Here is a 12,581-nt window from a genome sequence, read left to right on the forward strand (position 1 = left end):
TTTAAAAGAAAAGGATAGCATAATGGAAAATTACAAAAGCAAAGCACTTAGCCCCTAATACTTCTTTCTTTGAGGTGACAGAAAAAGCCCTTACTGGTTTCACACAAACTTTATCTGCCATCTAAGTGAAACAAGATTAAAGTTCTCATCTATGCATTTAGCACAACTGATAATTTTGTAAATGCAAAAAAAAAAAAAAAAAAACTAGTGGGAGCGTGCTATTTGTCAAGCACAACGGTTGCCTTGTAACCCTACCTGGGTCTTCAGTGATCCCGCAACCTTATCAGAAGCTGATGGGAAATTCAGGGCACTTGTTCACCAGCTGCAGGGGTATACTGTGGCTCCTCCAAATAAAGGTAATGACAGGCATAGTCATTTGAATACTTATCTGCCAAGGTATCTGCCAGCCCATCAAATGTTCGCTGGTAAACAGGTAATCTGAACTGGTGAATTCCTACAGACAGGGAGTAATTGAGGTCCTCTTGCCAGAGAGGGAAAGAAGAATTTGCCTGATTCAGAATGTAGGTGCTGGGCCTGCTGGCTGCTGAATAGCCTCCCATTAAAGAACACAGAAACTTTTGCATTGGTATTGAAAGCTTGGGCATGTGGGCATTGAGCCCAGCCGGGGCCTGAGGTATCTTCCTACGAGGACATCTGAGACCAGACTAAGCCAGCAAAGCTGGATCCCAGGCTTCCTCCGAGGAGACCTCCTTCTGCTCTTGCAAAGGAAACCTTCAGCACAGATGTTATTTAGTTTTTCTAATGCCGTCGTCTACAACAATGTAAAAACAGATGTATTTGAAACACACATTTGGAGAAAAAAAATATGGAGTTTATTCTATTTTTATTTATTTTTATAACATGTATTAATTTAATACAGGGAAAGAGAAAACAAATGGGCTATAATCTTACTGCCCAAGAATTTCTCTTGGCATCATTTTTGGACCTTTTTTCCCAGCTTAACATATGCAGAAATATGTACAAATCAAAAGCGTAGAGCTTGATGAATTTTCACACACTGAACATACCTTTGTTGCTGGTACCAGCTCCCAGATCAAGAGAAAACATCGTCAACCCTCCTCCAAGTCTCTTTGGTGCCTTCTAGGAATGACCCACCTCCAAGGGCAATCTTGAGCTGAACTTCTCACAGCATAGATTAGTTTTGCCTTGGCATTTTTTTCCCCTTAATCAACACAAATAATACAGTTCTGTGTAATCAGAGAAACTTAGAAATACAGAAATATAAACTTGAAAGCAAAGCCCTCCCTTTCTTCTTACCTCCTTGTCCCTCAATGTAACTTCCATTAATAGACTTTTGTTTTGTTTTATTTTTGTCTTTTTCCAGGGAAATGTGTATGCTGTTTGCTAACATTATTATGTCTTCTTCTCTTTCTCTTCCTGCCCTCCTTCTCTCCCCTCCCCTTCCTCTTCCTCCTCCTCCTCCTCCTTGTTCTTTTACTTTACACACAGCACATCATATATATGTATTGTCCTATTAGTTGCTTACCTTCTTTGTACCATTTTTCCTCATCGAAGGCTATTTGTACAAATTTCATACTACTCTGTTAACAATATTTCAGTAAATAGTTTGGGAGACAGGGAGGAGCAACATTTCATGTTTTGTAACCAAATAAATTATGTTCTTGAATAGTAGAAAGAAGAAAAATTTTAAAAGATACCTTTCTGTCCCCTTCCATAAAAAGGCAAACAGTGGCTCACATCTGTAATCTCAGTACTTCAGGAGGCTGAGGTGGGAGGATTGCTTGAGGCCAGGATTTGAGACCAGCCTGGGCAATGCAGAAAGACCTCATCTCTACAAAAAGATCTAAAAATTAGCCAGGTGTGGTGGTGCACACCTGTCGCCACAGCTACTTGGGAAACTGAAATGAGAGGATTGCTTGAGGCTGCAATGAGCTATTATCACACTACTGCACTCCAGCCTGGGCAACAGAGCAAGACCCTGTTTCAAAAAAAAAAAAAAAGTAAACTAAGTTCCCTGTGGCAATTCCTTTCTCTTCTCCAGATTTCTGGGTTCTTCTGCAACAGACATGAGAAAAGAAAGCCCACTCAGCCCATGCGAGGACCCTCTATGCTCAGACTCCAGGAAACTCAGCCCCACCAGGGGTAATCCTGCAGCAACTGTAGAAAAGCCCATTCCCGATCTATGGTGTTTGTTGGTCTAGTATTTCATTAATATGTAATATTTTCTTTGCTATCAGGTTGAAAAATGAAAGCCTTTCTTTCCAAAACAAAATACCTAGAGATCACCTAAGTTTCCTTCAGTGAGCTGGCTTAACTTTGTTTTACTTTGGCAGAGGAAATTGCCATCCTAGAGAGGCATTTTTCAGTGTTGCAGACTTTAAGCCTGCAACTTTATTTTGATTGAAATATATTTTTTCCAATAGGTGGCACTAGTGTGTTTAGCTAGAGTTAATACATGCCCAGTGAGGGGAATTGTGCAGTTCAAAGTAGCTGCACTTAGCACTTATCAGCACCTTTCCCATACACTCCTAGAGGCTGTCTTGACTTCTCAGCACTTCCAATGAGATTACAAGATACCCAAACAAGCATTTCACAAACTGGCCCTTGACTTGTGGCTAATGAAAAATAGATTACAGAAAGGGGAGAATGGATCGCCAATGAAGAATATTCCCTTTGCCCTTTAGTTCATTTAAGGAAATATTAATATCTGAAATTTAAAGTCCAGGACTGACATTTTCCCTGTACATACAACTAATCACTGATGAAATAGTAAAAGACTAGCAGGCCTAGAAGTCAGCTACTTAACACGAACATCCAAAGAGAGCCATGCACTTTGCTTCTGTTTCAGATTTTCCATTTGTGAGAAAAAAGTAATAGTGTCTTTCCCCAAAGAATCATTATATTTGATGATGTCTCAAGAGAAGACATCAAGAATGCACTCCATTCAAGGTCAATTTATATGATGCTCTCAAAAAGACTTTAGCCTTCACCACCTTTCAGCAATATTGTAAAGGGAAAATTAGAGCTACTCTGTGCGTCACAGAGTCTGGGAGAATATAAAACAATACACCGTGTGGGTGCTTGAATTGTGTTGAGTACAATCCCAGTTTCTTCCCTTTTCTGACTGTATCACCATGGAAGAGTCATCTAAACTCTTTGCTTACTGTCCATCTGAAAAATGGAATTCAATATAACAACTTATTTTACTATTATTATTATATATATATATTTTTTGAGATGGAGTCTTGCTCTGTCACCAGGCTAGAGTACAGTGGCGTGATGTCGGCTCACTGCAACCTCTGCTTCCTGGGTCCAAGCGATTCTCCTGCCTCAGCCTCCTGCGTAGCTGGGATTACAGGCACCTGCCACCGCGCCCGGCTAATTTTTGTATTTTTAGTAGAAATGGGGTTTCACCATCTTGGCCAGGGTGGTCTCAAACTCCTGACCTCGTGATCCACCCGCCTCGGCCTCCCAAAGTGCTGGGATTACAGGCGTGAGCCACCACGCGTGGCCTCCTTTTGTTATTAAGAGTAAAACAAAAAGCCAGGTCTTTTCAAATCTTCAGGCTTGAGTTGTAGATACGGTCTTATTTTTTCATAGATGTAATATTGTGAAATATATATCTGGTCTTCACCCAGTTTTCTGTCAAGTAGCTCCTAAAATCCTCAGACTCTCCAGAGTGATGAGTGTCTTTTGTATGCTGATGAGATGATTGGCGGCCTGGGGCTTGCTGGGTAGCTTCAGGATGGGAGATGGTCATTGGGCAGACCAAGCCACAATTAGAGGGTCAGCCCCACCCCCCAATCTCCAGGGAGAGAAAAGGGCTGAAGGTTAAATTGTCCAGTGGTTTAATCAATCCTGACTATGTAATGAAGTCTTCTTAAAAACCCAAAAGGACAGGGTTCAGAGAGCTTCTGGATAGCTAATACCTGGAAGTTCCTAAAAGGTGACTCGCCATGGGAGGTCATAAAAACTCCATGCCCCTTCCGGCATGCCTTGACCTATGCATCTCTTCATCTATATCCGTTGTGAAATCTTTGATAATAAACCAATATGTGTAAGTGTTTTCCTGAGTTCTGTAAGCTGCTCTAGCAAATTAAGGGAACCCCCAGATAGGGTCATGGAAACACTGACTGATAGCCAGTTGGTCAGAGGCACAGGTAAAACAACTTGAGGTTTGCCATTGGCACTGGAAGTTGGGGGCAGTCTTGTGGACTGAGCCCTCAATCAATGGGATCTGATGCTGTCTCCAGGTAGATAGTGTCAGAATTGAATTGAATTGGAGAACATCCCACTGGTGTCTGCAAGAGAATTCCCACAGAGTCCACTAGAGAACTAATTGGTTCTGGTGGGGAGAACACATTTTGGTGACCAGAGATGAAGCGTTGTGTGTTGGCTATGTGAGAGTAGAGAAAATACTTTGGTGGGATTGGTTTCCTCCAATATCTCTTTAAAATACTGTTTTTTACATTTGATGTATTTCATAATCAAACTTTAAATCATTAATTTTTTTTTTTTTGAGACGAAGTTTCGCTCCTGTCCCCCAGGCTAGAGTGCAATGGTGCAATCTTGGCTCACTGCAACCTCTGCCTCCCAGGTTTAACCTCCCAGGTTCTCCTGCCTCAGTCTCCCAAGTAGCTGGGATTACAAGAATGCACCACCACGCCCGGATAATTTTTGTATTTTTAGTAGAGACGAGGTTTCACTATGTTGGCCAGGCTGGTCTCAAACTTTTGACTTAAGTGATCCACCCACCTCGGCCTCCCAAAGTTCTGGGATTACAGGCATAAGCCACCGCACCTAGCCAATCATTAATTTTTTAATAAGCATCACTGAAAGACAATATAGAAATCACTGAAAAGACCCTATATAAATTCAAAGTAAAAGTAACTTTATGGAACTTTTATTCATAAAAGCAACACCTGATCGTTATAAGAAATTTGGGAAATTATGAAGTGGAAGATGGGGTGGGGGGAATCACTCAACCAGAGGAGAGATACACACAGTTACTGTAAGCTTGAATACTTTTGGGAATTGCGAGTAGCATTTTTCAAAACAGTGCTTGATAGGGTATAGCAAGTACAGAAAAATAGGGCTGCTTTAGATTGCTGAAGCCCAGGACAAGCCCTGTACCTTATCGACTCCCTTAAATTGAGAATGTTGCGTGACGCAAAAGAGTCAAGTAGATGGCTTCTAAGATTTTCTCCAAAACTAAAATTTTGTCATGTTATGCTTCCACTCAACAAGTGTGTATTGGGTACCTACTACATGGAAGACACTGTGCTAGTAATAGTCTATATACTAGTGAGCAAAGTGGCAGGAAGATAGGCATTAAACAATGCATCAGATAATTCGTAATTCGTTACAATGTAGTAAGTGAGGTTATTGTGAGATTGTGATAGACAAGGTGTCCCATCTGAGAGAGGGAAGAAGGCAGCTGAGCTTTGAACACTAAAGGAGAATCAACTAGATAAATGGAGGAAGGTGAAATGAAGGAGAGAAATGGTCTGTGCAAAGGCCCTGTGGCAGGAAAGAGATCCATATTCTCTGAGAACAGACCACAGAGATTAGAGTGAGGGTGGGTACAGGGTATGTCACAGATGAGACTAGAGAGTTATCCGGAGCTCTTTGGATTGTAAGTGGACGCCTCAGACTAACAGTTTGGCTTTTATTCAAAATAAAGTGAGAGTCCATTGAGGAGTTTTCAGTAGGGAGTACCCGCTGTGCAGATTGGGCTTCCCTGATGAGTCTGAATTAGATGGTGAAAGGGTGACTATATGTGGAGACCAAGAGTCTGCTGAAATAATTCAGGCAAGAAGTGACAGTGGCAGAAGTGGATGTGGAGAATAGTATTTAAAAGTAACATCACTAGGACTGGGTGCAATTGAATAATAGAGGGGGACGGCTGTAGAAAGGATGACTTCCAGGCCAAATGTATAAATCTGTTTGTTCATGTGTAAAGTTTCAGGAATGTGACTTTGTAAAGTCAAGAAACACGTATTAAGCCCTTGTTATAATTCAGGCCCCACTTTAGGCACAGAGAACACTACAACGAACAAAGGAAATTCCCGTAGCACCTATGGAACCACGTTATGACAAAACTTAGACTAGATGTCAGTGAACTACAGTCATGACCAAACTTGGTCTGCTGCCTGTTTTTGTAAATAAAGTTTTATTGGAACGCAGCCATGCCCATTCATTCACGTATTGTTTATGACTACTTTCTGCTGGAAATGTCAGAGTTAAGAAGTTGCAATGGAGACTGCATGACCCACAAAGATGAAAGCATTTACCATCTGGACCTTTACAGACAGTTTGTGAACCTTTAACTTAGACAATCTGCATGTTAATCTTATCCTTCACTCTGATTTCCTGATAACTTGGGAAAGCTAGGTAACCTCTCTGACTCAATTTTCCTAGATGTAAAATAGAGCTAGTAATACCTATGTTATTTGTCCATGTGAACAAATTGAGAAAATATCAGTGAGGGCTTTGGAATATAAAAAACTAACATGCTAGGCTGGGTGCGGTGGCTTAGCACTTCGGGAGGCCAAGGCGGGCAGATCATGAGGTCAGAAGATTGAGACCATCTCGGCTAACACGGTGAAACCCCATCTCTACTAAAAATGCAAAAAATTAGCATGTGGCAGGTGCCTGTGGTGGCAGGTGCCTGCAGTCCCACCTACTCGGGAGGCTAAGCCAGGAGAATGGTGTGAACCCGGGAGGCGGAGCTTGCAGTGAGCCAAGCTCTCGCCACTGCACTCCAGCCTGGGCGACAGAGCGAGACTCTGTCTCAAAAAAAAAAAAAAAAAAAAAGTTACATACTAGTAGATGATATCAAGGTATATTATGAGAGTATGTTATTTTGATTTTAATCTTCCTTTTTTCTAGCATTTGAGGCCCTCAACCTACTTTTCCAACCTGATACTGCTTCACCTTCTAAAAGTATTTTCTACAGAAGCCAAGCTGAAAACTGTCTCAAGTGTAGACCCTCATTTATACTGTTCCCTTTTCTCTCACCTCCCCTTCCTTCAGTTTACTAAAATCCTGCTCTATTTTGGTCTTTTATAAGTGTCACCTTCTTAATGAAGACTTTCCAAATGGACTCACCCAGATGCCTCTCCTTTGTTCATATATACTTCATGCTAAGTCTGTCTCTTTCTTAACTGCCTATCCCCGATCTGTTATGGCATTGTACTAGTTTGTCTTGTTCTGACTTATGAGATAGGAGAGAAGATGAGCATTGAAACTTGCTTATATCTATAGTCCTATAGTGCTTAGCACAATGTCTTGTCCTAGCAGAGGCTTTGAGTTGCAAGTAGGGACTTGAAAACACAATCCAAACCACAAACTATAAGCCATTGATTGAAATCAAATATATACCTAATCATGATTTGGAGTTTTCAATTGCAATCCTAGGACTGGCTCCTCCACAGGAAGAAGGCTATGCAGAAATAGAGGCTTCCCAGCAACCTAAAGACAAATGCAACAGTGGCTTAAAAAGATTCTTCATGTGAATACAGAGATCACAACCTGATGACCCACAAGTTTATTTCAGCCTCCAGAGCTGTTCTCTAGAATTGTTCTCTAGAATTGTGTAGACCAATGCAGGGTTATACAATTTTTTTTTTTTTTTTTTTTAGTTACCAGCATTTTAAAATGGGAAGATTTAGTACAAAAATCTAGATTTCTGAGTTATTTTAGAAGAAGTCTGGGTTCCCACGTGGTGACTATCTATAATAGCATAGTAGTGACTGCTCTCTGTGTATGAAGTATATGATCTCCAACTTGCCACAGTCCCCACCAATCCCTATTGTATGTCTGATGTTGTAGCTCCAACACAGTAGCTATTTATCTTTGTGCTTGCTCTGTTTATGTCTGTCTGTTTTCAAAAAATAGAATTGAAAGAAAAATAAAATATTTATTTTACCCATATTTTTAATAAATATTTTAATAAAAATGTGAAACTAAAAATAATCTGAGAAGTAGCTGGTAACATACAATTAAGCTTGTGGATTCAAAAGTCAGACTATCTTGGCCCAAATCTGGTAGCCTGTCAGTTGAGTTGCCTGATAAAATATAGAAAACACAGTTAAATATGAATTTCAGATAAACAATGAATAATGTTGAGTATGATTATATCTCATGTATTTTTATTTGCCAAATCTGAGAACCCTACTTCTACTTACTATGTGACATCAGGCAAGAGTTAGCCTCTCTGTGTCTCAGTTTCCTCATGTATAAACTGGGGATAATAAAGGAACATTGTGAGTATAAAATAAATATTAGCCACTATCATTGTTAGTTTATTTAAGAAATATAGCAGACAGAATATTTTCTTGGGACAGTGTAGAACATGTCTTTATATTTGATAAAGTGTGTCTTATCCAAGATATTGCATTTGAGTAGCAGTTGTTCTAGACAAATCTCGAAAATCTCAGTGGCCTCATGCTAAATATTTATTTGTACTTTATGTAATGTGGACTATAGGTCAAAGGCCAGATAGCTCCCTCTTACATGGAAGATGTGACCTCCAGAGTCACCACAGCAGAGGAAGGAGATGGAGAAGGCATGCCCTCTGGAAGTGATACCAGCAGCTTCCCCTAACAGCCCATTGGCCATAACTAGTCACATGGTCCTAACCTAACTGCAACGGAGACTGGAAAATACAGGGGAGCTTATAGGCTGGTGAACAGTAACCGTTTATCTGCCTGGCTGCTATAGACAACTGGACTTGTAACTCCAGTATATGCAATGGATTCAAAATCAGAAGACCCTCCTTCTTGTTCTGCTCTTTCTCAAGCCAGAGAAATATAGCCAGAGGATTTTTCTTTCCCTGGGAGGTTCATTTCCTCCCCCACCACTAGAGAAACAAAGAGATTTCTTTTTTTCTTCCTGTCAGGAACAGGAAGTTGTTCCAAGTTCAGTTGATTATATTGTTGACTTAGAAACTTTGAAACAGAATCCAAAGTCAAACAGAAGAGAAAAGGGAAGGGGGAAATTAAAGTATTCTGATTAAGGACCCACAGATATCACAAGTAGTAAGGTCTTTCCAATTTGTAGCACATAAACCAGATCTCATTTTTCATTTTGGATTTGGAGCTTCCTAAACCCTGATTCTTCCAGCATTTGCAGAGTAATTCTCAGAGGATAGACAAATGCCTGCACAGGTCCAATCACTGGGGTGAATCCAGGTGTTTGCCTGGAATGGAATTTCGCCAAAAGAAATTCAGTCTGTGGCTTTGCGTTCAGGAGAATGACACATGGATCAATACAGCAGCCAGCACCAGGCTCACTGTCTGGTCCTGGGTTGAAGGCCAGTGCAGTCTGCCAGGTTGCCAAGGTTAATGAAGCTGTGTTGTTCTAATCTCATCTTAAATGAGGTTTTTGAGCTGTGAACAGGGAAGGAGAATGGGTGAATCTATGATGAGTGATGAGGCTTTGTCAGTTATACCCCATGTGTACGATTCATAAGTCAGGTAGTATTTCCTGATCTGAAATTCTAAATTTGCAGCTTTGGTGATGATTTTTAAATAAGTTCTGAGGAGTTGCAAGTAGAGACTTGAAGACACAATCAAAACCGCCAACTGGTAAGCCATCTGTGTGTGCTCAAGGAAGAAGTTCATTTAATCTTTGTACTCTGAAAGAAAAGGAAGGTACTGTTGGCGGATCCATAAAATACATGTGGTGCTAGAGTGGCAGAGACTCAAAGACGGGAAGAAAATCGTTTACCCAACATTATCGTTCTGCCTGGATCATCATCTAAAATTTCATAAGCTTTAGTTCTAGTGCCATAATAATCTTTAAAAAGAAAACGTTCCCAAAATGATAGACTTGTTCTATACTTATTATCATCATTGGGAGGCATTTGCTAGAAGTTTAGTAAAATCAAGGCGGACTTAGTGGCACTTACATTCTTTTAAGAACTATATTGATCCCTTTCATCTATCCTTGGGTTTGCCTCTGTCCAAAATCCAGAAACCTCTTACAGTTCCGTGTTCATAACACATGCTAAAAACTTTCTCCTTAGGGGAAGTAATAATTTTTAATATGAAGGCTATTAAAATGCCAACAAGGAGTTTTTTATAATATGCTAAATTGTTTTTACCTCTACCTAAGCAATCTTAACTGAAATGTTGTTGATTTCTTTTTTTATGTCATGGTTTCTTTCATGAAGAATCTATGTGTTTCATCTGCTTGAAGGTAATCCTTCCCAGACCAAGTACATGGTCCACAGAATTGGAAGAACTATAAAGTAGTATTTTTATCCAAACCCTTTTACTTGATGTTAATATGGCACTTGACACTGAGATTATTCTACTCTAGTTGAATTTCTAAAGAACTCTATCTGCTCTTCTTCAGCAGACCCATTAATCAGTTTGATTCCCGAGTCTGACCTCTCCAAAACATGGCATTATGTTTTCTCAGCACTTCCTTCTCCTTGGCATTGCACAAGATTCTTTTGAACCTCATCCTATCTGTTCTCTCTCTCTTTTTTTTTTTTTTTTTTTTTTTTTTTTTTTTTTTTTGAGATGGAGTCTCGCTCTGTCACCCAGGCTGGAGTGCAGTGGTGCAATCTGGGCTCACTGCAACCTCCGCCTCTCGGGTTCAAGCAATTCTCCTCCCTCAGCCTCCGGAGTAGCTGGGACTACAGGTGCATGCCACCACACCCAGCTATTTTTTGTGTGTGTGTTTTTAGTAGAGGTGGGGTTTCATTGTGTTAGCCAGGATGGTCTCGATCTCCTGACCTGCCCGCCTCAGCCTCCCAAAGTGCTGGGATTATAGGCCTGAGCCACTACGACTGGCTCTGTCTGTTCTTAATACTGGTATCAATTTCTTTGGATTTCGTCAGAAATTTGCATCCCTAGATTAACCTCGAATATCATACTGTCAAAGTGGTAAATAGGAATTAGGTTTTTAGTTTTTAAAAAGTCCTGGATCCCCACCAAAAGCGTTACCCAGGAACTGCTGTAGTTAAAATAGAATCCATTCGTCTTGCCAGAGTTGTTCATTGGGGACTTACTATGGGTAGGATTGACTCAGATGTTAGCCTGATTTGGAGATGAAATGTAGCATGTCCACCCCTGTTGTAGAAGCTCAGAGAATAAAATTCTCTATAGAAGATCATTTTTATTTCAGACTCACTTTACCAGTCATGATTTTGAGTATAAATGTAAGTGTCCCAAGGTCTCCGAGGTAACAGGAGAGGGTGGAGGAAAGGAGGGAAAAGAGAAGATGGTCATAAGGCAAAGAGGCTGGTTAAGCGTTATTTCAGTCTCCTCAGTCCTCTGGAATTCTTCTCACGCAGTTTCACAGATAATGGAAACATCAGCTTAAAGAAGTCTGGTCACACAGCCATTCGGAGCCACTTGGTGGACTGCAAAGCCTATGCTTTTACATCTCATCTCATCTTTTTTTTTGAGACCAAGTCTCACTCTGTTGCCCAGGCTAGAGTGCAGAGGCCTGATCTTGACTCACTGCAACCCCTGCCTCCTGGGTTCAAGTGATTCTCTTGCCTTAGCCTCCCAAGTAGCTGGGATTACAGGCGTGCGCCACCATGCCTAGCTAATTTTTGTATTTTTAGTAGCGACAAGGTTTCACCATGTTGCACAGGCTGGTCTTGAACTCCTGGCCTCAAGTGATCTGCCCACCTTGGCTTCCCAAAGTGCTGGGATTACAGGCATGAGCCACTGTGCCCAGCCTCTTCCATCTCATCTACCAAACCGCCCCACAGATGGGGAGTGGAGTGTGGAGGATGATGGGTGAAAAACCAGAACAAGTGGTTCTGACCAGTTGAAAGGCCTCTTATTCTTATTGTTACAGAATCTGAAAAGTTAAGTAAAGTCAAAGAAAGAGTAGTCAAATGATTTTAACATTTGACTATTGTTAACAACGAAATTAGAAGGCATTAGTACAGTCTGTTAAATTTCTAAATGTGCTTATCTCTACCAGTCATTCTACATCTTCGTGTCTCCCTGAGAGAAATACTTGCACATTGGTAGAAAGAAGCATGCACATTAATAGTGAAATTGTACCTAATGTGCACAAATTAGAAACAACAGAAATATTCATTAATGGAATAAATAAATAAATTTTGATAAATCTGTAGTATTGAATACTATGGAGATAAGGTAGATCCATACATGTTGAACTAAAAAAGGATTTTCAAGATATATTACCTGGAAAAATATCAAGTAGCAGAAAAATACATATTGAATGATCATACTTATGTAAAAATTAATTTAAAAGTCTACATTTCAGAAAAGGGAGTGATGGGTTAAGAGGGAAATAATACTTTCAAATTTGGGAGGGAGACAGCACAGGTAGTTTCACGTAGAGAAAATATTTGAATTGGGCGTTGGAAGATGGTGAAATGTAGAGATGGTCAGGATTTACCCTAGGCTACCTTGCTAATAAGGGGTGGAGTCAACATTTGAAGTCAGTTCTATCTGAATCCAGAGTTGGTGCTTTTAACTAAGATTCTTCTCACAACACAATTGTAAACTGAATATAAGATGTAGCTGTAACTCACATATGTAGTTACACGATGTACACATGGATTTTTTAGGTATGTTAGGTACTCTCCTAGAAATCCTGTG

The sequence above is a fragment of the Rhinopithecus bieti genome, unplaced genomic scaffold, assembly GCF_001698545.2.
Source record: "Rhinopithecus bieti isolate Rb0 unplaced genomic scaffold, ASM169854v2 scaffold_4816, whole genome shotgun sequence".
NCBI lineage: Eukaryota > Metazoa > Chordata > Mammalia > Primates > Cercopithecidae > Rhinopithecus > Rhinopithecus bieti.